Source organism: Loxodonta africana, unplaced genomic scaffold (genome assembly GCF_030014295.1).
Source record: "Loxodonta africana isolate mLoxAfr1 unplaced genomic scaffold, mLoxAfr1.hap2 scaffold_39, whole genome shotgun sequence".
Classification (NCBI taxonomy): domain Eukaryota; kingdom Metazoa; phylum Chordata; class Mammalia; order Proboscidea; family Elephantidae; genus Loxodonta; species Loxodonta africana.
Window position 1 is genome coordinate 962,557 of NW_026975102.1, and position 23,631 is coordinate 986,187.

Sequence of the window (23,631 nt, forward strand, 5' to 3'; positions counted from 1 at the left end):
TTTTTTTTTTTTTTTTTAACACCACAGTTCATAGGCTTCAATTCTTCTTTGGTCTTCCTTATTGATTGTCCGGCTTTCACATGCATATGAAATGATCGAAAATACCATGGCTTAGGTCAAACCCACCTTAGTCTTCAAGGTGACATCTTTGCTTTTCAACACTTTAAAGAGGTCTTTTGCTGCAGATTTCCCCAATGCAATGTGTCTTTTGATTTCCTGAGTGTTGCTTCCATGGGTGCTGATTGTGGATCCAAGTAAAATGAAATCCTTGACAACTTCAGTCTTTTCTCCATTTATCATGATGTTGCTTACTGGTCCACTTGTGAGGATTTTTGTTTTCTTTATGTTGAGGTGCAATGCATACTGAAGGCTGTGGTCTTTGATCTTCATTAGTAAGTGCTTCAAGTCCTCTTCACTTTTAGCAAGGAAGGTTGTATCATCTGCGTATCACAGGTTATAAATGAGTCTTCCTCCAAACCTGATGCCCCGATCTTCTTCATATAGTCCAGCTTCTCGTATTATTTTCTCAGCATACAGATTAAATAGGTATGGTCAAAGAATGCAACCCTGGCACACACCTTTCCTGACTTTAAAATACTCAGTATCCCCTTGTTCTGTCCGAACAACTGCCTCTTCATCTATGTACAGGTTCCTCATGAGCACAATTAAGTGTTCTGGAATTTCAATTCTTCGCAATGTTATCCATAATTTGTTCTGATTCTCACAGTCGGATGCCTTTGAATAGTCAATGAAATACAGGGAAACATCCTTCTGGTATTCTCTTCTTTCACCCACGACCCGTCTGACAACAGCAGTGATATCCCTGGTTCCACATCCTCTTCTGAATCTGGCCTGAAATTTGGGTAGTAACCTGTCGATATACTGCTGCAGCCACTTTTGAATGATCTTCAGCAAAATTTGTTTGCATGTGATATTAATGATATTGTTCCATAATTTCCACATTTGGTTGGATCATTTTTCTTGGGAAGAGGCATAAATATGGATCTCTTCCAGTCAGTTGGCCAGGAAGCTGTCTTCCATATTTCTTGGCATAGACAAGTGAGCACTTCCAGTGCTGCATCTGTTTGTTGAAACGTCTCAATTGATATTCCATCAATTCCTAGTGCCTTCTTTTTTGCCAATGCCTTCAGAGCACTTGGACTTCTTCCTTCAGTACCATTGGTTCCTGATCATATGCTACCTTTTGAAATCATTGAACATCGACTAATTCTTTTTGGTATAATGACTCTATGTATTTCATCCATGTTCTTTTGATGCTTCCTGCGTCATTTAACATTTTCCCCATAGAATCCTTCACTACTGCAACTCGAGGTTTGAATTTTTTCTTCAGTTCTTTCAGCTTGAGAAACGCCGAGTGTGTTCTTCCCTTTTGGTTTTGCATCTCCAGCTCTTCGCACATGTCATTACAATATTTTACTTTGTCTTTTCAAGAGACCCTTTGAAATCGTCTGTTCAGTTCTTTTACTTAATCAATTCTTCCTTTTGCTTTAGCCGATGTTGGAGAGCAAGTTTCATAGTCTCCTCTGACATCCGTCTTGGTCTTTTCTTTCTTTCCTGTCTTTTCAATGACCTCTTGCTTTCTTCATGTCTGATGTCCTTGATGTCATTCCAAACTCATCTGGTCTTCAGTCACTAGTGTTCAGTGAGTCAAATCTATTCTTCAGATAAACTCTAAATTCAGGTGGGATATGCTCAAGGTCATATTTTGACTCTCGTGTACTTGCTCTGATTTTCTTCAGTTTCAGCTTGAACTTGCACATGAGCAATTGATGGTCTGTTCCATAGTTGGCCCCTGGCCTTGTTCTGACTGACGATATTGAGCTTTTTCATCGCCTCTTTCCACAGATGTAGTCAATTTTATTTGTGTGCATTCCATCTGGCAAGGCCCATGTGTATAAAGAAGGTATTTGCAATCAAGACGTAATTAGTCTTGCAAATTCTAACCCCTATGCTTATAAATGAAATCCCATCTAAGGATAGGGTTTTCTTTGTTATGTGAATAAGGTCATATCAGTGTAGGGTGTGTCTTAAACGAATCACTTCTGAGACATAAAAAGAGCAGATGTGGTACACAAACAAGCAAGCACAGATGAGGAAAGACAGATGTCATGTGGAGATCCCCAAGGAACCAGGTATAGAAGCTGAAAGAGACAAGGACCTTCCCCAGCACCAGCAGAGAGACAGCCTTCTCCTAGAGGCAGTGCCCTGAATTCAGGCTTCTAGCCTCCCCAACTGTGAGAACACAAATTTCTGTTTGTTAAAGCCTCCCACTTGTGGTATTTTTGTTACAACAGCACATGGAGACTAAGACAAGGGTGAACAGGGAAATAATCCAGCTGCTACAACAATGCAGGGCGAAGCTGTCGTAGACATAAGGGCAGGGAGCATCCGTGGAAGCTTGCAAAGGACGCGCACGCTGGACACAGGCAAGGGAGAAACATCCACACGAGCTCAGGGTGAATGTCAGTTATATGAAGGAAAAAGGGGAGAAGGAGAGCTGTCTCAGGGAGAAGGTGAGAATGTTTGTGTGCTGGGGAACCTCACATGCAAACCCTGAGAAGCAGGATCTTAGGGTACAAGGGGAAGCCCTGGTGGCACAGTGGTTAAGCTGCCAACCAAAAGGTCAGTGGTTCAAATCCACCAGCCACTCCTTGGAAACCCCATGGGGAAGTTCTACTCTGTCCTACAGGGTCACTACGAGTCAGAATCGACTCAGAATGGGTTTTTTTTATGGCTGAAAACATGATGTTGAGGGAAGTGAGATGAGCCCCAATGAGGACAAGCTCGTTACAGCCAGACAAGGGGTGGTGGATGGGGAACACCAACAGATGTGTCTAAGGGTGTAAACTTTGACTCCTGGAAAAGCAGCTAGAAATACAGCTGTCCAGAGGTAGTCACTGCATGCTCTCTGGGCGAGAGAGGTGGAGGTGTCTCAGGGTCCCTGAGTTCCTACTGAGATTGTGATGTCGCTAACTGAGCTGAGTGAGTAAACTGTATTGTCGCTCTCCATGTATCTAGCTGAACATTAAGTGAAAGCTTCATTAGGTGGCAATAACGTGATTCTGTTGTTTTTGTTGTTGCTGCTGAGCTGCCTCCAACTCATGGTGACCCCACATATGACAGAATGAAATGCTGCCCGTTCCTGTGCCACCTTCCTCATCACTGGTATGTTGGAGTCCAACGTGAAGGCCACTGTGTTACCCCATCTCATGGAGGGGCTCCCTCTTTTTGGCTGACCCTGTACTTTACAAACCAGGATGTTCTTTTCCAGCGACTGGACTTTCCTGATGACGTGTCCAAAGTAAGTGAGCCAAAGTCTCTCCGTCTCACTTCCAAGGAGCAGGCTGGTTGGATTTCTTTCTAAGACTGATTTGTTCGTTCATATGGCAGTCCACGGTATGTTCAATATTCTTCATCAACATGACACACAAATGCACCGATTCTTGTTCTGACTTTTTTTTTCATTGCCCAGTGTTCGCACACATATGAGGCCATTGAAAAGACCATGGCTTGGGTCAGGCACACCTTAGTCATCAAAGTGACATCTTTGCTTTTTTAAGACTTTAAGACTAGGCAAAACAAATCAGCAGCCCTTACCAGACCCAAGCTTTAGGCCACACTGAACCTCATTTCTGCAATAAGGAGGCCAGGAGACAAACCAAGAAACCTGTTGCTGTCAAGATGATTCCCATAACAACCCTGTAGGACAGAGTAGAACTGCCCCATAGAGGTTCCAAGACTGTAATAGTTACAGAAGTGGACTGCCACATCTTTCCCCTGCTCAGTGGCTGGTGGTTTCAAACAGCTGAACTTTTAGTTAGCAGCCAAGCATTTAACCACTGTGCCACCAGAGCTCCCTCCAAGAGAAGGGCAGCAAGTTATAATTGTTAACAATGAGAAGGCAGTTACCATGTGCCAGGACTGGTTTGTGTTAGTCAGGCTAGGACAGAGATGGTGCAGTAACAAACAAGCCATCACAACTCAGAGGGGTAGCATGTTGTTATGGATAGAATATGTGTCAACTTGTCTAGGCCGTGATTCCCCAGTATTGTGTGGTTGTCTACCATTTTCTCATCTAATGTGATTTGCCTATGTGTTGTAAATACAACCTCCATGATGTTAATGAGGTGGGGTAGGTGGCAATTATGTTAATGAGGCGGGACTCAATTGCAAGGTTGGATTGTGTCTTGAGACAATCTCTTTTGAGATATAAAAGAGAGAAGTTAGCAGAGAGACATGTAGACCGCATACCACCAAGAAACAAGAGCATGGAGAATAGCACGTCCTTTGGGCCCAGCGTCCCAGTGCTGAGAAGCTCCTAGAGCTGAGGAAGATTGATGACAAAGACCTTTCCCCAGAGCTAACAGAGAGAGAAAGCCTTCCCTTGAAGCTGGTGCCCTGAATTTGGACTTGTAGCCTCTTAGACTGTTAGAAAATAATCTTCTGTTTATTGAAGCCACCTGCTTTTTACAGCGGCACTAAGTGACTAAGACACATGGTAAGTGTGTTCACTTGAACCATCCTCGTACTGCAGCCTACAACACGGCGGAGCTCCATTTACTAGTAAATCTTTCCATCTAAGTTGCGATAGCCACCCAAGATAAATTGCATTTCAAGATCTGCATCTTTGGCTTGCATTTAACGCACAATACATGTTGTTATCATTGGGTACCATGGAGTCAATTCCGACTCATAGTGGCCCCGTGTGACAAAATAAGAATTACCCCACAGTGTTTTCGAGGCTATAATCTTCTACAGAAACAGATCGACAAGTCTTTTCTCCAGCAGAGCTGCTGGGGAAGGTCACACTGCTAACCTTTCAGTTAGCAGTCGAGTGCTTAACCGTTGCACCACCAGGTTCCTGCAGAATGCATAGTACGTCGTTAAAATAAAACATTTTACTCCGAGGGCATTGTCTGAACCTGCGCTGCTGAAGTGAGTCCTAGATAACTACATAATGGACAAACCCAAACATTCAAAAGGCAAGACACTCCCTGATCACACAGTTTTGCCGCCATACGTTTACTTCAGCTGTTAGTGCAATTCCTTTGTCTTGGAAATTAATTTATTTGCATTTATTTTTAAATGAGTGTTTCATCCTTCTCTGCAGCTAAGAGTATCTAGATGTTCCAAGTAGCAGGCCAGCCCTGGTGTAACAGCTTTATTTATTCAGGGAGGCTGGTCAACCTGTCCAGTTGTACACGCAAAATACAGGGTATCAGCCTGGAGGAGGCTCAAGAACTAATTTAACCTCAAACTTAATTCTTTTAATAATGTATCAGTCACAGACCCTTAAAGCACCCTCATCAAATGAAAATATACAGCTTTGGCTCAGATTTAATTAATTTACACAGCATTCACTTTACCTTAATGGACACCTATGGAGGCGGAGTGAGTACTGATGAATATACATAAATTGCACTCCAATTTTCTCTATCACTAAAAAATAAAGCCATAGGAATGAAAAAAGAAATCACACACTCATTAAATATATGTGGTGTTTTCTTCCTACAATGCAGCAGGGCTTGGGAAGGGGACTGTGGGAAGCAAGAAAAAGGGAGAAGAAAAGAATGTAATATTGCTAAACACCTACGTTTTGGAAATTGGAGTTTGGAAAGAAAGGTGTTGTCTACACAGCTCTGTCTGTTTTTGAATACTTTGTTATGGATTGGATTATGTCCCCCCCCAAAAATATGAAAGCTTGGCTCCTGGACATGTGGATATGATTCTGTTTGGAAATAGCTTATTCCTTTCTTACGTTAATGAGGTCATACAAGAAGATTGGCCAACTAGCTTGCTAAATTTAGACACATCATCAAGAGAGATCAATGGCTGAAGGACAGCATTGTGTTTGGTGAAGTAGAGGGCCAGCAAGGGTAAGGGAGACCCTTGGTGAGATGGATTGTCACAACAGAACAAGGATGGACTTGCAAATGCCAGTGATCATGAGGATGACTCAGGACCAGGCAGCATGTTGTTCTGCTGTACATAAGATCTCACTGAGTTGGAGTCAACTCAAGGGCTGCTATCTTTATCTCCTACCTACCTAAATATCCATCCATCCATCCATCTGTCCATCCGCCCATCCGTCCATCTGTCCATCCACTATCCACCTATCATCCATCCATCATCCATCCATCTATCCTTTCATCTGCCTGTCCATCCATCTATCCATCCATATATCTGTCTAAAATCTGTCTGATCTGTAGTGTTTCCAATGGTTGTGACCTTTCAGAAGCAGATCACCAGGCTTGTCATCTGATGCACCTTGGGTGAGTTTAAATCGCCAGCCTTCCAGCTAGTAGTGGGGTTTAACGATTTGTGCCACCAAGGGACTCCTAATAAGAATACTGGACACGTTCAATCTTAAATATTCGTCTTAAAAGAAATCCTGTAAAACCTTGACCTTTAGCTCCCAGGGGTTAATTTCAAGTGTTTCAAAAATTTATACAAGAAATATCCCCAAGAATAAACAACGAGGTTGTGATTTTGCTAAGTTCTGTATATGCATCCAGGAATAAAGGACCATGGTCCCCCACCACTTCAGTTTGAATGACATCTTCCTCACAAATTCTAATAACCCTTATTTCTAACAGAATTAGCTTTGTAAACCAATTTGTCACCCTGGGCACAAAATATCACCCCTCATTTATAAAAGGATTCTTCCTTGAGGGGACAGTGGTGGTTCGGTGGTAGAATTCCCACCTTCCATGCAGGAGACCTGGGTTTGATTCCCAGACAGTGAACCTCAGGGTAGCCATCACAGGATTTCAAATACCAGTAGGGTCACTCGTGATGGACAGGTTTCAGTGAAGCTTTCAGACTAAGACAGAGTAGGAAGAAAGGCCTGGTGATCTACTGAAAATCAGCCAATGAAAATCCCGTGGATCACAATGATCTGATCCCATTGTACATACAGTGGCCGTGAGTCAAGGGCCAACTCAAAGGCAGATAATAACAACAATATTTGAGGAGTCCCAGCTACATTTATGGAGCTTTGGTGGCACACTTATTAAGAGCTACGGCTGCTAACCAAAAGATTGGCAGTTCGAATCCACCAGCTGCTCCTTGGAAACCCTATGGGGCAGTTCTACTTTGTTCTACAAGGTCGCTATGAGTCGGAATCCGCTCAACGGCACCTCACAACAAAAAGAAGCTGCTTTTAAAAGATCCTTGTCTTATCTTGAGTCCTTTTCAGATTCATTTCCAACTTTCCATCCTTTCTCATGTTAGATCTGCTAGAAAATGTGCCTACCTCAGCATTTTCAGATCACTTCTGCACAGTTGTTTTCACTAAGCAGTGTTCTTTGTATGTATTTTTTATACGTTTTTCATAAATATTTAGGCTCCATGTTAGCTCTAAGCATTCTTGACATATCACCACCAAATTTGAAGCCGTCAGATATTCAGTAAATGTTGATGGACATTATATACTTTGGGTGCAGTCTTGATGTTCAGTTTGGGAGAAAGTAAACATCACCTCCCAAATGCATTCTTTTTCTCCAATTTAAGGTCTTAGCAACTGACATGATTAGTGTAGAATAAGTAATTAAGATTGATTGAGTTAGTTAATAGTCATGAAAGCACCAATGTTTTCTGTTAGAAAATTAAGCAATTTAGTTTGCTTTTGATCATCACTGATGACTATAGAAGTGCATATCTCCAAGGGGAAGCGTTCTAAATATTCATCAATGTGCTGAATCATTTAAGCTGGAATTTGGTTTACTGATAAGTGATGCTTAAATAATACAGAAATAAACATGTAGCATTATTAGGAAAATTGAAAGAATGTTTCTGTTGGAGTTATTACATCAAAAGAAAATGTTTTAACTAAAGAAAATGACCAGTCACTGTCTAAATTCCTGAGGCATGTCTAAAAATCCTGCAACAATGAAAACACTGAGTGGTTATTAGGTTTGAGCTGCAGTGGAGTCTGGCATAGAGTCAGGGAAAGAAAACAATACAATTTAAACACTATCGCAAAGCCCTTGCTTGGAATCTATCCTAAGGAAATCATCAGATTTAGAGAAAGATTTATATATGAGCATCTTCATTATAGTTTTATTTATAATAGTGATACTCTGAAACAAGTCCAAGTACCCAACAGCATAAAACAAGTTGAATAAGTTCTAGAGTCATATCCAGCCACTGAAATTCATGCCTATGGTTCACCACTTTGCCACGTACAAGAGGGAGGCCTTGGCCCTAGGCTGGCTCTGCTAGAGCTCCACGACCTCAGGTATTTTCCCCGACCTTTGACCCGTGCCCTCGTGAGTGTGTGATCTCTACTTATAGTTCTCTTCTGACCACTGTGAATCTGCCACCTGAGGATACGTGAGCGTGGAAATCAACATCTATCACTGGTTGCAATGTCACAGGTCACTAGGTGTCTAGGCTCAGGCTGACCTTGGCTGTCTTCTGCCCAGGCCAGGAGCCTAATCCTTCAAAGGCAATGAGGACACTTGGTCACTGGCCGACATCCTTTCTTTCATCCACACAGTGGTCTCGATGAGGGTAAAGAGGCCAGGTAGGTCAGGTGAAGGCTGAGTGTGGGGCGTAAGGTTTTTTTCCTAATCAGCATGGAGACAGCCACCGGAAGGGTGGGCGTAACTTCTGACGGGACGGGTTACAAACACTGAGCCAATAGGAGAGGTCCAGCCTAACCCGCCAGTTCCGCAAAGCCCTCCATTTTACCCATGGATACACAACGGCCCCTTCTGTCTTTGGCCACAAAATCGAGGGCACCCAGGGAATATCTTCACAGTAGGTAACCGTTGATGTGGACAGCTTCGACACACTGGGATAGCAGGGAAGTATCTCTGTTCCACTTATGCTAGAATATCAGTGTTCAAGGCACCCTTCCTCAGCATCTATGGCCCCTCTCTGTATGTGGTCATTCAGAGAAATCTATTCATTCTACCTCTGAGACACATCACAAGTACGAGGGGCCTGAGAGAGAGCCTGGAGATGAAACAGAGGAGGCTTCTGGCTGTACCACTTTCCCATGGGCAGACAATAGCAGGTAGTCTCTCTGGAATGTCTTAGCTCTTGTTGATTGACATGAGGAATAAAGTAGGGTGGACCCTGGCCAGTTGTAGCTTGTGGGCAGATGCAAGCTCTCAGGCGAGGAATAATTCCTCTGCTGCTTTGTATGGTGAAACCGCCCCCCGCAACGGGAAGGGCAGAGAACATTGACCCACACCTGCCAGGGGCCTTTCCTGGGACGAAAGATCCCAACCTAGTCTCAACGTCGTCACCCTCTCAGCACACACCTTTCCTGCACACATAATCCTGCCTTTTCCGTCAGTGCCTCATCCTACTAGGAAAAAAAGCATTCAGGTCAAAAAGACAATGCCAGAGAAATCGAGGAGACACTGCCATTTTCCAAATTTTTGCTTTCTACCCATCCCCGCCTCAGGTCAAAAGCTGCGTATGTGGCCGGGCTCCGAAGGCAAGGCCGAAATCCTGGCAGCCTGGGCCCCAGCAGTCCAATGGTTTATGGATGTGGGGACACGGATGACCTGTTTGCCACATATAGAAAATGAACATTCAATATAGAACACATAGTATGGAATAGAGAATACAGGAAATATTGAATGTAGAAGAATATAGAATATTGAACATGGAATATATACTGTAGAATAAAAAACATAGATTAGGAAATAAAGTATAAATGACGCAGAACATAAAATATATTTTATAGAATATAGAAGATAATAGAATACAGATTGTAAAGTACAGAATTCACAATATAGAGGAAAACAGGATATAGAAGAATATAGAATATAGGACAAATGTAGAATATGGAATACAGAAATATATAGTATATAAAAAGATAGAATATGGAAGAATATAGACTATAGAATAGAGAATATAGATGAATTTAAAATATAGAATGTAGAATATATAATATGTAATACAAAATATGCAATATAGAATATAGAACAATATTGTATGAAGAAAAATATAGAATATAGAACATCAAATATAGAATACAGAGTATGGAATATAGAATATACAAAAATACAGAATGTAGAAAAACATCCAAGAACACAGATCATAGAATACAGAGACTTTAAAATATAGAGTATGATACATAGAACACTGAGTATACAATACAGAATATAAAAGAACTTTGAAAATAGAAGGATATAGTGTATAGAGGATTTGGAATAAAGAAGAGTATAGAATATATGTTATAGAAGAACATAGCATAAAGAATACAGAATATAGAAGAAAATAGAATATAAATTCAGAATATAGAATACAGAAGAATATAAAATGTACAATGTAGAATAGCAATTATAGAATGCAAACTATAGAATGAAGAATATAGGGGAATATAAATTACAGAATATAGACTATAAATTATACAATATACATGATTATTGAAAATACAATGTAGAATGTAAAATGTAGAATATAGGAGAAAATGGAATACAGAATATACAAGAATATGGAATGTTGAATATAGTATCAAGAATATGGAATATAGAATACACAAAAATATAGTATATGTAAAATATAGAAAATAGAAGATTGAATATAGAACACAGAATATAGAAAAATCTAGAATACAGAATCTAGAAGAATACAGAATTTAGAATACAGAATGTAGAATATGGAAGATTTTAGAATATAGAACATAGAATATACAGTATAGAATACAGAATATGGAATATACAACCTAGACTATAGAAAAATATAGAAATAGAATATAAAAGAATATAGAACATAGAAGAATATAGAATGTAGAATAGAGAATACGGAATAGACTATACAAGAGAATATTAGATTATAGAAGAATATAGAGATTAGAAGGCAGAATGTACAATAAAAATATAGAAGATAGAAGAATTCAGAAAAATTTAGAACATAAAATGTAGAATATAGAAGAAAATAGAATATAAAATTTGGAATGGAGAACATGGAATATGGAATAGAGTATATTTAAAATATAGAATGCAGACTGTAGAATATTGAATATAGAAGTTAGAATGTACAATATAGAATATAGCAGATAGAAGAATGTAGATTATAAGTGAAGAATATAGAATAAGAATGTAGAAGAGTATAGAATGCAGAACATAGAAGAATACAGAATGCAGAATGTAGAATATAGAATAAGGAATATAGAATGTAGAATACAGAAGAATATAGTATATAAAAATATAGAATATAGAACACTGAATATGGAATATAAAATATAGAATACAGAGCATGAAACAGAGAAATAGAAAAAACATAGAATAGAGATAAATATAGATTATAGAATAGAGTATGTACAAAGTAGAATTCAGAATATAAAATATAGAACATAGAATATAAAGGAATATAGATTATAGAATATAGAAGATTCTGGAATATAGAATGTAGAATTAAATATAGAATATGCAAGATGGAATATAAGAGAATATAGAATGCAGAATATAGTATACAGAATATGCAATACGGAATATAGAATACAGAAAATTATAAAATATATAGACTATAGAAAAAAATTGAATATAGAATACAGACAATGGAATATAGAAAAATACAGAATATAAAACAGAATAAAAATATACATAATGTATAGAATAAACATTACAGAATATAGAAGATTACGGAATGTAGAACGTAGAATGTAAAATACAGAATATACAATATAGAAGAATATATGATACAGACTATGGAAGAATATAGAATACAGAAAATTATATAGAAAAGTATAGAATACAGAAAAAGAACACTGAATATGCAACACGGAGTATGGAATATAGAATATAGAAGAATATAGAATGTAGAATACAAAATATAGAATATGAAATAAAGCATAAAGAACACAGAATATAGAAGAATATAGATTAAAGAATATAGAAGATAATGGAATATAGAATATAAAATGCAGAATATACAATATAGAAAAATATAGAGTACAGAATATAGACGAATACAGAAGGAAGAATGAAGAATATGGAATATAGAATACAGAAAAATATAGTATGTAGAAAAATATAGAACATAGAAGAATATGGAAGAATATAGAACATAGAATATGGAAGAATTTAAAATATACAATGCAGAAAGTAGAATATGGAATATGAAATGTGCAATATAGAACAGAGGAATATTGTATGTAGAAAAATACAGAATATAGAACATCAAATAGAGTATGGAATATAGAATATAGAAAAATATAGAATACAGAAGAACATAGATTATAGAATGTAAAGAATTTCAAATATAGAATATGGAACATAGAACACTGAAGATAGAATACAGAATATAAAAGAACTTTGAAAATAGAAGAATATAGTGTATAGAGGATTTGGAATAAATAAGGATATAGAATATACATTATAGAAGAATATAGCATAGATAACAGAATATAGAAGAACATAGAATATATGTTTAGAATATAGAATACAGAAGAATATAAAATGTACAATGTGGAATACAGATTACAGAATGCAAAGTATAGAATGAAGAATATAGGAGAATATAGATTATAGAATATAAAAGATTGTAAATTATACAATACAGAAGTTTATGGAATATAGAATGTACAGTGTAAAATATAGAATGTAGGAGAATATGGAATACGGAATATAGAAGAACATAGAATGTTGACTATAGTATCAAGAATATGGAATACAGAATACACAAAAACATAGTATATGTAAAAATATAGAAAATGGAAGATTGAATATAGAACATAGAATATAGAAGAATATAGAATACAGAATGTAGACTATAGAAGATTTTATAATATAGAATGTAGAATATACAATATGGGATATAGAATACAGAAGAATATAGTATAGACAAAAATACAGAATATACAACATAGAACATCGAATATAGAATACAGAGTATGGAATATAGGATATAGGAAAATATAGAAGAACATAGAATTTAGAATGTGGAATATGGAATATAGAAGAATTTGGAATATAGAATATGGAATATACAATACAGGGTATTAATAGAGAATATAGAAAAGTATAGAATACAGATAAATATAGAATATAGAATAGAGTATGTACAAAGTACAATACAGAATATAAAATATAGAATAAAGAACATAGAATATAGAAGAATATACATTACAGAATATAGAAGATTCTGGAATATAGAATAAAAAAATTTTTTTTAATAGAAGATGGAATATAAGAGAATATAGACTGTAGAATATAGTTTACAGAATATACAATATGGAATATAGAATACTGAAAATTATAAAAAAATATAGACTATAGGAAAAAACATTGAATATAGAATACAGACAATGGAATATAGAAAAATATAGAATTTAGAATATAGAATGTAGAATACAGGATATAAAATATAGAATAAAAAATACATAATATAGAGAATATACATTCTAGAATATAGAAGATTATGGAATATAGAATGTAGAATGTAAAATACAGAATATACAATATAGAACAACATATGGTACAGACTATAGAAGAATATAGAATGTAGAATATAGAATACAGAAAATTATACAGAAAAATATAGAATATAGAAAAAGAACATTGAATATAGAACACACAGTATGGAATATAGAATATAGAAAAAATAGAATATAGAAGAATATACAATGTAGAATACAAAATATAGAATATGAAATAAAGCATAAAGAACACAGAATATAGAAGAATATAGATTATAGAATATAGAAATAATGGAATATAGAATATAGAATGTAAAATACAGAATCTACAATATAGAAGAATATAGAATTCAGAATATAGAATAATATAGAATATAGAAGGAAAAATGTAGAATATGGAATGTAGAATACAGAAAATTATAGTATATAGAAAAATATAGAATATGGAAGAACATAAAGAATTTAGAATGTAGAATACAGAACATAGAATATGGAAGAATTTAAAATATACAATGTAGAATATAGAATATGGAATATAGAAGAATATTGTATGTAGAAAAATATAGAATATAGAATACAGAGTATGGGATATAGAATATACAAAAATATAGTATATAGAAGAACATAGATTATAGAATATAGAGAATTTAAAATATAGAATATGGAACACAGAACACTGAAGATAGAATACAGAATACAAAAGAACTTTGAAAATAGAAGAATATAGTGTATTCTATATTTTACATTCTACATTCCATAATTTTCTATATTTTATAATCTGTATTCTATAGTCTTTATTCTATATTTTATATTCTGTTTTCTGTATTCTACTTTCTATATTCTAAATTCTGTATTACATGTTCTTGTATAATTTATATTCTGTATTGTATAGTCTTCTACTGTGTATATTCTTCTATAATGTATATTCTATATTCTTCTGTATTCTATATTCTAATTCTTCTATATTCTCTATTCTTCCATATTGTGTATTCTACATTCTACTATATTCTTTTTCTTGTATTTTCTATAGCCTTCTCTATTCTATATTCTTCTATATTCTAAATTTATATTCAATACTCTTCTATATTCTGTATTCTATATTCTTCCGTAATGTATATTCTATAATCTATATTCTTGTTTATATTCTTCTGTATTCCATATTCTTGTATATCCTATATTCTACTATTTTCTATATTCTTTTACATTCTGTATTCTATCTTCTGTGTTCTGTGTTCTATGTTCAGTTTTCTTCTATGTACTGTTTCCTTCTATATTCCATATTCTGTATTCTGAATTTTTCTATATTCTATATTCCACATTCTAAATTCTATGTTCTTCTATATTCTATATTTTCCTATATCCTATATCCCATACTCTCTATTCTCTATTCGATGTTCTATATTCTATATTTCTCTATACTATATTCTTCTGTATTCTATATTCCATATTGTATAGTCTACATTTTAAAATCTTCTATATTCTACATTCTATATTACACATTTGAAATTTTTCTATATTCTCTATTTTTTTATATTCAATCTTCTATTTTCTACATATTTACATATACTATATTTTTGTGTATTCTATATTTCATATTCTTTATACTGTATTCAACATTCTATATTCTTGCCTGCGGGACCCTGTTCAGGCCTATTCTTGCCTACAGGGCTCCTCTATTCTGGCCTCTTCTTGCCTGTGGGACTCTCTGTTCGGGCCTGTTCTCCCCTGCAGGCCTCTCTCTTAGGGCCTATTCTTGCTTGCGGGGCTCCTCTATTCGGGCCTATTCTTGCATTCGGGAATCTCCGTTCGGGCCTATCCTGGCCTGCGGGACTCTCCCTCCCGGCCTATTCTCGCCTGCGGGACCTTCTGTTAGGGCCCATTCATGCCTGTGGGACACTCTGTTCGGTCCTATTCTTGCCTGTGGGATCATTCGTTCAGGCCTATTCTTGCCTGCAGGACTCTCCGTTAGGGCCTGTTTTTGCCTGCGAGACTCTCCCTTCCGGCGTATTCTTGCCTGCGGGACTCTCCGTTCCGGCGTATTCTTGCCTGCGGAACCTCCGTTCGGGCCTAATCTTGCCTGCGGGAGCATCCTTTCTCCTCCTCTTGCCTGCGGGGCTCTTCTATTCGGGCTTGCTGTGCCTGCGGAGCTCCGATATTCGTGTGTGTTCTTGTGTGGCGGGTCCGCTATTCGGGCCTGTTCTTGCCTACGGGGCTCCTCTATTCGGGCCTATTCTTGCCTTCCGGATTCTGTTGGGGCCTATTCTTGGCTACAGGGCTCCTCTATTCTGGCCTCTTCTTGCCTGTGGGATTCTCCGTTCGGGCCTGTTCTCCCCTGCGGGACTCTGCCTTAGGGCCTATTCTTGCCTGCGGGGCTCCTCTATTCGGGCCTATTCTTGCCTTCCGGATTCTGTTGGGGCCTATTCTTGGCTACAGAAATCTCCGTTCTGGCGTATTCTTGCCTGCAGCACTCTCCGTTTGGGCCTATTCTTTCCTGCGGGACTCTCCGTTCAGGTCTATTTTTGCCTTCGGGACCCTGTTCAGGCCTATTCTTGCCTACAGGGCTCCTCTATTCTGGCCTGTGGGAATCTCTGTTCGGGCCTTTTCTCGGCTGCGGGACTCTCCTTTCGGGCCTGTTCTCGCCTGCGGGACTCTCCGTTCGGGCCTGTTCTCGACTCCAGGCTTCTCTATTCGGGCGTATTCTTGCCTGTGGAACTCTGTTCGGGCCTATTCTTGCCTGCGGGGCTCCTCTCTTCAGGCCTATTCTTGCCCGCGGGACTGTGTAAGGGCCTTTTCTTGCCTGCCGGGCTCCAATTCGGGCCTATTCTTGCCTGCGTGAGTCCCAGTTCGGGACTATTCTTGCCTGCGGGACTCTCCTTTCAGGCTTCCTCTTGTCTGCAGGGCTCCTCTATTCGGGCCTCTTAGTGCCTGTGGAGCTCCGTTATTCAGGCCTTTTTCTGCGTGCGGGGCTCCGCTATTTGGGCCTGTTCTTGCCTGTGGGGCTTCTCTATTAGGGGATATTCTTGCCTGCGGGACTCTCCGTTAGGGCCTATTCTTGCCTGCGGGACTCTCCATTTGGGCGCATACTTGCCTGCAGAACTCTCCATTCGGGCCTATTCTTCCCTGCAGGACTCTCTGTTCGGGCCTGTTCATGCCTGCGGGGCTCTCCTTTCCAGACTATTGTTGCCTGAGGGACTCTCCTTTCAGGCTTCGCCTTACCTGCAGGGCTTCGCCATACCTGCGGGGCTCCGCTATTCGGGCCTGTTCGTGCATGCAGGCTACCCTACAGGACTATACGATACAGAATATAGATTATAGAAGAACATAGAATACAGAATTTGGAATATAGAAAATAGAATGTAGAATACAGAATATAAAATATAAAATGAAGAGTATTGGTTATGGATTATAGAATATAGAAAATTATGAAATGTAGAATGTAAAATATAGAAGAATATAGAATGCATACTATAGAAGAATACAGAATGTAGAATATAGGATATAGAATATAGAATATGGAACATAGGATATACCATACAGAAAAACAGTATATAGAAAGATAAACAATATAGAACATAGAACTTTAAATATACAATATAAAATACAGAGAATGGAATATAGAACCTAGATTATGGAAGAATATAGAAATAGAATATAAAAGAATTTAGAATGTAGAGTATAAAATATAGAATATAGAAGAATTTAGAACATAGAATATAGAATATGGACTATAGAATATAGAGGAATATAGTATATAGAAGAACATAGAAGATACAATACAGAACATAGAAGAAAAAAGAATATAGAAAAATATAGAGTATAGAAGAATAAGGAATATGGAAAATAGGAGAATGTAAAATATAATTATAGAAGAATGTAGAATATTGGAAAATATAGAAAACAGAATATAGGAAAACATAGAGCATAAATTTAGAAGATAGAGGATATAGAATGCAGAATATAGAAGAATAAAGAATATAGATGACAGACTACAGAATATAGACGATAGAATGTAGAAGAAAATAGAATATTGACAAACGGAATATAGGGTATAGGATATACAGTATTGAAGAATAGAGAATAAAGTAGAAAAATACAGACGACAAAATATAGAAGAATATAGAATGTAGAATAGAGAATACAAGAGAATAGATTACAGAAGAATATAGAGATTAGAAGGTAGAATATACATAAAAAATATAGAATTCAGAAAAAAATTAGAATACAAAATGTAGAATATAGAATATGGAAGAAAATGGAATGGAGAACATAGAATATGGGATAGGGAATAGAAAAGAATAAAGCATATTGAAAAATTTAGAATATAGAATGTAGACTAGAATATTGAATATAGAATTTAGGATGTACAATATGGAATATAGCAGGTATAAGAAATTTTTTAAGAATATAGATTACAACAGAAGAATATAGAATGTAGAAGAGTATAGAATACAGAACATAGAAGAATATAAAATGCAGAATGTAGAATATAGCATATGGAATATAGAATGCAGAATACAGAAGAATATAAGATATAAAAAATATAGAATATAGAACATCGAATATGGAATCTAGAATACAGAGTATGGAATAGAGAATATAGAATAGACTTAAATATAGAATGTAGAATAGAGTACGTACAAAGTAGAATAACATAGAATACAGAAGAATATAGAATATAGAATGTTCTCGAATATAGAATTAAATATAGAATATAGAAGATGGAATATAAGAAAATATAGAATGTAGAATATGGCTTACAGAATATGCAATATGGAATATAGAATACAGAAAATTATGAAAAATATAGAAAACAACATTGAATATAGAATATAGACAATGGAATATAGAAAAATATAGAATTTAGAATACGGAATGTAGAATACAGAATATAGAATATAAAATATAGAAAAAAATACATAATATGGAGAATATACATTATACAATATAGAAGATTATGGAATATAGAATGTAGAATGTAAAATACACAATTTACAATATAGAAAAATATGATACAGACTATAGAAGAATATAGAGTAAAGCATGAAGAATATAGAATACAGAAAATTGTATAGAAAAATATAGAAAAAGAACATTGAATATAGAACACAGTATGGAATATGTAATATAGAAAATATAGAGTATAGAAAAATATAGAATGTAGAATACAGAATATAAAACAAAGGGTAAAGAACACAGACTATAGAAGAATATAGATTATAGAAGATAATAGAATATAGAATTTAAAATACAGAATATACAATATAGAATATAGAATACAGAACATAGTAGAATATAGAAGGAAGAATATGGAATAGAGAATACAGAAAAATGTAGTATATAGAAAAATATAGACTAGAAGTATATGGAAGAATATAGAATTTAGAATGTAGAATATAGAACACAGCATAGAATATGGAAGAATTTAAAATATACAATGCAGAATGTAGAATATGGAATATGAAATATAGAATATAGAAGAATAGTGTATGTGGCAAAACAGAATATAGAACATCAAATATAGAATACAGAGTATGGAATATAGAATATACAAAAATATAGAATATAGAAGAACATAGATTGCAGAATATAATTTAAAATATAGAATATGGAACATAGAACACTGAAGATAGAATACAGAATATAAAAGAACTTTGTAAACAGAACAATATAGTGTATAGAGGATTTGGAATAAAGAAGAATATAGAATATACATTATAGAAGAATATAGCATAAAGAATACAGGATATAAAAGAAAATAGAATATAAATTTAGAATATAGAATGCAGAAGAATATAAAATGTACAATGTAGAATACAGATTATACAATGCAAAGTATACAATGAAGAATACAGGAAAGTATAGAATATAGAAGATTATAAATCATACAATATAGAAAATAATGGAATATAGAATGTACAATGTAAAATATAGAATATAGAAGAACATAGAATACGGAATATAGAAGAATATAGAATATACAAGGGTAGGGAAAATACAAGAAAAAGAATATAGTAGAATGTAGAATACAGAATATTGAAGAATACAGAATATGGAATAGAGAATATAGAAGAATTAGGATATAGAATACAGAAGAATACAGAATATACATTATAGAAGAATGTACACAGTAGAAGACTATACACGAAAGAATATAGATTACTGAAGAACATAGAATACAGAATATAGAATGTAGACTACAGAATATAAAATATAGAATAAAGACTATAGAATATAGAATACAGATTGTAGAATACAGAGAATTATGGAATGTAGAATGTAAAATATAAAAGAATACAGAATTTAAAAGAATACAGAATGTAGAATATGGAACATAGAATATACCACGCAGAAAAATATAGTATATATAAAAATAAAGAATATAGAACATAGAACTTTGAATATACAATATAGAATACAGAGTATGGAATATAGAACCTAGAATATGTAAAAATATAGAAAGAGAATATAAAAGAATATAGAACATTGGAGAATATAGAATTTAGAATGTAGAATATAAAATACAGAATATAGAATATAGAAGAATTTAGAACGTAGAACATAGAATATAGAGGAATAGAAGAACATAGGACATAGAAAATACAATGCAGAATATAAAAGAATATAGAGTATAGAAGAATATGGAATATGGACAATAGAAGAATGTAGAGTATAATTATAGAAGAATATAGAAAACTGAAAAACAGAATATGGAATATAGGAAAATATAGAGCAAAAATTTAGAATAAAGAAGATATAGGCTATAGAATGCAGAATATAGAAGAATACAGAATATAGATGACAGACTACAGAAGATAGAAGATAGAACGTAGAAGAAAATAGAATATGGACAAATATGGAATATAAGGTATCGGATATACACTGTTGAAGAATATAGAAGAAAGAAAGTAGAAGAATATAGATTACAGACTATAGAAGAATATAGAATGTAGAATAGAGAATACAAGAGAATATTAGATTACAGAAGAATATAGAATATAGAGATTAGAAGGTAGAATAAACACTAAAAAATATAGAATATAGAAGAATACAGAATTCAGAAAAATTTAGAATAGAACATGTAGAATATAGAAGAAAATGGAATATAGAATGTAGAATAGAGAACATAGCATGTGGAATAGAGTATAGAGAAGAATAAAGAATATTACAAAATTTAGAATATAGAATGTAGACTGTAGAATATTTAATATACAATTTAGAATGTACAATATAGAATATAGCAGAAGAATATAGATTATAAGAGAATATAGAATGTAGAATAAGAATGTAGAAGAGTATAGAATACAGAACATAGAAGACTATAGAATATAGAATGCAGAATGTAGAATATAGAATATGGAGTATAGAATATAGAATACAGAAGAATATAGTATATAAAATATTGAATATAGAACATAGAATATAGAACACAGAATATAGAATATGTGATATAGAATACAGGGTATGGAATAGAGAATATAGAAAAATATAAAATAGAGATAAATATAGAATAGAGTATGTACAAAGTAGAATACAAAATATAGAATATAAAATATAGAATAAAGAACATAGAATATAGAAGAATATAGATTATAGAATATTGAAGATTCTGGAATACAGAATGTAGAATTAAATATAGAAGACAGACTATAAGAGAATATAGAATGTAGACTAGAGTATACAGAATATGCAATATGGAATATAGAATACAGAAAATTATTAAAAAATATAGACTATAGAGAAAAATGAATATAGAATACAATCAATGGAATATAGAAAATACAGAATTTAGAAAATAGAATGTAGAATACAGAATATAAAATATAGAATAAAAATACATAATATAGAGAATATACATTATACAATAGAGAAGATTATGGAATATAGAATGTAGAATGCAAAATACAGAATATACAATATAGAACAATATATGATACAGACTGTAGAAGAATATAGAATGTAGAATATAGAATACAGAAAATTATAGAATATAGAAAAAGAACATTGAATACAGAACACAGGATGGAATATAGAATATAGAAAATATAGAATATAGAAGAATATAGAATGTAGAATACAAAATATAGAATATAAATAAAGCATAAAGAACACAGAATATAGAAGAATATAGATTATAGAAGTTAATGGAATAAGAATATAGAGTGTAAAACAAAATATACACTATAGAAGAATATAGAATACAGTATATAGAAGAACGTAGACTATAGAAGGAAGAATGTAGACTATGGAATATAGAATACAGAAAAATACAGTATATAGAATATAGAAGAATATGGAAGAACATAGAATAAAGAATTTAGAATGTAGAATACAGAATATAGAGCATAGAATATGGAAGAATTTAAAATATACAATGTAGAATATGGAATATGAAATATAGAACATAGAAGAATATTGTATGTAGAAAAATATAGAATGTAGAACATCAAATATAGAATGCAGAGTATGGAATATAGAATATACAAAAATATAGAATATAGAAGAACATAGATTATAGAAAATAGAGAATTTGAAACATAGAATATGGAAAATAGAACACTGAAGATAGAATACAGAATATAAAAGAACTTTGAAAATAGAATATAGTGTATTCTTCTATATTTTACATTCTACATTCCATAATTTTCTATATTTTATAATCTGTATTCTGTAGTCTTTATTCTACATTTTATATTGTGTATTCTACATTCTACTTTCTATATTCTAAATTCTGTATTATATGCTCTTGTATAATCTATATTCTGTATTGTATAGTCTACTGTGTATATTCTTCTATAATGTATATTGTATATTCTTCTGTATTCTATATTCTAATTCTAAACATCCCCACATAACCCTGCTCACCTGGAACCATTGATGAGAGTTTCCAGACAACTCATCTGGGGACCAACAACCCAGATACCCCAAACCCAACCACCCTGCTATCAGCAGAGCACACACACAGCACCCAACCCCAAAACTAGGAAGATCACCCACTGCACCCACAGCCAGGGTCCAGCTGGACAGACAAACACACCACCTCAACAGAAACACCACCTATATCCTCAACAGCCCCACGAGAGACCCACACTCACACATGCAGTCATTCCTCCACCAACTCTGAGAAAGGTAGTGAGAGCATCCGAATGGCAAAATTAGAGACCAGAGCAAAACACAGGCCCAGCCTACTTGGATATGTCAAAACAAAACAAAATTTCAGGGTTCAACAAACACACAGTAAATAAATAGATATAATAATTTCTTGATGCTTCGGAAACAACAGACAATATCAAATCACAAAAAGAAGCAGGACAGGATGGAGTCAGCAAGCGACTGAAATAAAGAACAAAAAAACTGCCGGGGGTAAGAAACAGCCTGTGAAAACACAGGCAAAACCAAGAAAAATATAGACGAAATCAAGGAAGGCACTGACAAAATGAAAGAAAGCAACAAACAAACAAAAAACCCATTGTTGTCAAGTTGTTTACAACTCATAAAAGAAGCGATAAAGAATTCAGGAAAACAATATAAAAACGAAACAACTAGAAACCATACAAAAACATCAACTAGAAAGCCAAAAGATTAAAAATAAAATTTCAGAAACAGACAACTCAAAAGAAAGATATAGGACCAGAATTGAAGCAATGGAAGACAGATTAGTGAAATTAAAGAAAAGTCCCTTGATACCAATTTGTTTGAGGAAAAATCAGAAAAAAGAATGAAGAAATCCTAATAATTATGTGGGACACTATCAAGAGGAAAAACTTGCATATGATAAGAGATCCAATGGATGGGGCAGGGGTGCAATGCAAAACACAGAGACAATTGTCAAAGTAATCCTGGCAGAAAACTTCGCTATCTATCATCATGAAAGACAAGAAGATACCCATCCAAGAAGCGCAATGAACCCCATACAGGATAGAGCCCAGAGAAAGTCACCAAGACTTATAAACAAATGTGCAAAAAAAAAAGGACCAAAGACAAACAAAGAATCCTGAGATCAGCTAAGGAAAAATAAAGTCACCTATCTACAAAGGGGAACCAATAAAACTAATCTCCAACTATGTAGCTAAAACCACGTAGGCAAGAAGACAGTGGGAAGACCTATATAAAAGGTCGAAAGTAAAAAAAAAAACAAAAAAAACTCAGCACTTCTATATTAAGTAAAAATGTCTCTCAAATACAATGGCAACATTAGAATATTTCCAGATAAGCAGAAATTAAGGGAATTT